The sequence below is a fragment of the Apis dorsata genome, unplaced genomic scaffold (genome assembly GCF_000469605.1).
Source record: "Apis dorsata unplaced genomic scaffold, Apis dorsata 1.3 scaffold_683, whole genome shotgun sequence".
NCBI lineage: Eukaryota > Metazoa > Arthropoda > Insecta > Hymenoptera > Apidae > Apis > Apis dorsata.
Window position 1 is genome coordinate 2,443,685 of NW_006263864.1, and position 3,124 is coordinate 2,446,808.

Below are 3,124 nucleotides of genomic sequence, written 5' to 3' on the forward strand. Positions count from 1 at the left end.
ATAGAGAATAGTTTGATTAAAATATTTCGTTTGTTTCTCGTTTCCTCGTCGTAGTTTTATGACAAATTGAGAATGGAGACTTCGTTTTGCGAATAGATAGAAAAAAACAACCGAAAGGCGATCAATCGTCCAATACTCCCAATGTCGATCTTAAAAACGATATATCTAAATAAAATACGGACGAAACATATATATATATATCAAAAGAGGGTTACGCCATTCTTCTCTAAACGAATAATTCATCCAAAAGCGAATCGAATCAATAAGGATATTCGACCGGATAAAGAAACAATTGGTTTCCCGATATTCTCTTTTCACGAAAGTAAGCTCTCGAGCAGTCGCTTTGCAACTTCCTCGATATTTTCTTGCGCATCTGTGGTATGTAACCAGTTTATATTCTAAAATGCATATATCCACATATATGTATACATATATTTATAGTATGTGGTAAACGGTTGGTTGCGGTAAACGGACGATGCAGCCAATAACAGCGAGATCGATCATATTCGATCTTCGTCTTGTCAGTTATTACGATCCGCGCGCCAAATCATTTGCATTCATGCGGGCAAATGCGGCAAGTTTCGTCTCGCGCTGTATAAGAGATATGCAATATGAAAAGTATCCTTTCGACTATTTGAAAGACTCGATGGAACGTTTTAATTCGTCGTAAAAATTTCACTTTCAAAAAAAAAAAAAAAAAAAAAAAAAAAAAAGAAAAAATCGATGGATTTCCGCGCTAGGAAACCATCATTCCATACCCAACACGCGTCTTCGATGAAGCGACGACAAAAGAAGGGATAACAAAACCATTTTGAGGGTAGTCAAATAATGATAACAGACCCATCTTTCCTTGAACGATAAAACGCGCACGTACGCGCATCCACGTCCATTGAATGGCGCGCGAAACGTCGCCTTTCACCGCATCGCGTTCCGATTGCAACATTTACCACTCCCCCTCGCTCGTATCATTTCCTCCCCAACCGTTTCCTCTCTCGTTTCTCCTCTCGTTTCCTTTCCACAACTCCTCTCTCTTTCTCTCTCTCTTTATATATATATATATCTACGCTCTCAAGCCCCTGTTTTCATCCCTGCCAAATCAGATAGAGCACCCTCCACCCGATGCAGTTGTCCGCGAAATTTTCACACGATATCACCCGAATTTCTTTTCGATTCGCCGACCAAACCTACGACTCGCGAGTACTATATATATATATATATATATTCACATAAGAGCGCACGCGAGAACAACCGCGATTCCATAAGCGGAATTCGAATTTCGATACAACGCGAAACCACTATGGGCGTTGGCGAATACGTGGAATACGGAATACGGAATACGGCGTAGTTCGGGTGGTTCATTCGCCACGAAGTTGCGTCGGTGTAGTACACCGCCGTCCATCCAGTTCCACGTAGCGAACGCGTGTGTATGCGCCGGAAAGACGTTTATGTTCCCCGCTTCCTGCGCGCGATACACCTGCGCCACCGCCGATTCACAGCTATGCACAGCGTCGCCATCTACCTTCGTCGCGTTTATACGTGCAGCAATACGGGCTATAACTGTATATATCGCAGGGCGCAGCGTGTATCGTGTGCATCTGCCTCCCCTTCCCCTCCACCCCGGGAAGAGAGTGTGGGGGGATGTGTCTCCTCCCTCTTTCCTCCTCGAGCGAACGTTCGCGCTCGTCGAACGACGACGATGGAAAATAAGGTTAAATTAGTACGCGTATAACGCAGTTTGTCGCTGACAGTGAGGGCCGCCGTAAAACGGTTATTAAGGGGAACTGTGCTCGCGTAAAGGAAAATTCTGCTCGTCGTTCTTCTTGTTTACGGATAAATTCGATAGAGATTCTCCGTTTAACTCGATAACGAGTAGCTTTCTCTGATTTTCCCCGTGTCCAATCGCTTTGCCGATTCCGGTGTTACGGACGAATGTAATAACGCATCGTGGTAAACGTGGTATCCTCTTTGATACCTCTTTGAGTTTCACACTTTTAACGATGATTCGAACGATTTTTCGCCATTATGAATATTAATTCGAACAGTTTCGTTCGCGCGTTAATTAGAGAGGATAGGATTTCACGGATCGAAAAGATGGCCCCTTTCTCTTACGGAGGGGTATTATTGGGGTAAGAAGATCATTATTACGAAGAAAGGAAGTCTGAAGAAATAAAGAGACGATATCGTAAATCGAAATTGTTTGTGCATTCGACCGTATCCGCTTATTGTCGCAGCGTTGAATCTCTTCAATAGGAATCGAACAAAAGCACGAGCCTCGACGCACGATCCAATTAGCGGGCTGAGAATCACGTAATTCAACAAAGAGTCGATCAATTCTGCAACACCGCATTTCCATAAGTAAGCCTGCCAAGCATGTTTCATCCGTCTCCAATCGCGCTCATACCGTTCCGTCTAATTATTGTTCAACGCGTCCAAATCCACGAATCGAACGAATTAAAATGCAAGATAAATAATTCGCAGAAAGGAGAACAAGGAGGAAACGAACAATCGAACGGAAATTATCGACACGTTCCGAATCCCCGCCGAATTAATAAAATTGTTCTTTTACATCTTTCTCTTCCCCTTTTCCCTTTCTATTTCATTCCATTTTTCTATATATATATATATGCACACATATGGAAGCACCACCAGTGTATTTGACCTAGGAATCCGTAACACGGTCACCGTGCAACCCGTGCAATCATATTTGTAGCCCGTCACTTGAAATCCCCTTGTACAGCTTTCAACGAAACGCGTTCAATCTCGTTACGAGCGATATACTCTCGAGCACGCGCGTACACGTGTTACGCAGGGGGGACGATCGGAGAGAAAAAAAAAACACGGTCTACATACACGACGAGAATATGCCCCTCATTAAGGGTGCGGGGACGAAACGAGGCGTCGAACGTTCGCGCGATGCGTCCAGATAATCGCAGGAAACGAAATGGCGAAACGAGGGGGGTGAGGAGAGGGAGGAGAGGAATACAGGTTGCGTAATTCCGCGTCATCGCGTTTTTATCGTTTCACGTGGACGCGTACAATGGACGCGAACGCTCGCTTCTCGTAAATGCACAGCTTCCTTCTTTTTTTTTCTCTCGTTTCCATCTTTTTTTTTTTTTTTTTTATT

At 44.0% G+C, this 3,124-nt stretch overlaps 1 protein-coding gene across 1 annotated transcript in view; it reads right to left on the bottom strand.

Annotated features, from left to right (window-relative positions):
• LOC102675478 (Down syndrome cell adhesion molecule-like protein Dscam2) overlaps positions 1-3,124 on the bottom strand; it is a 105,893-nt gene that overhangs the window by 61,888 nt on the left and 40,881 nt on the right. The gene's annotated exons all lie outside the window — the stretch shown is intronic.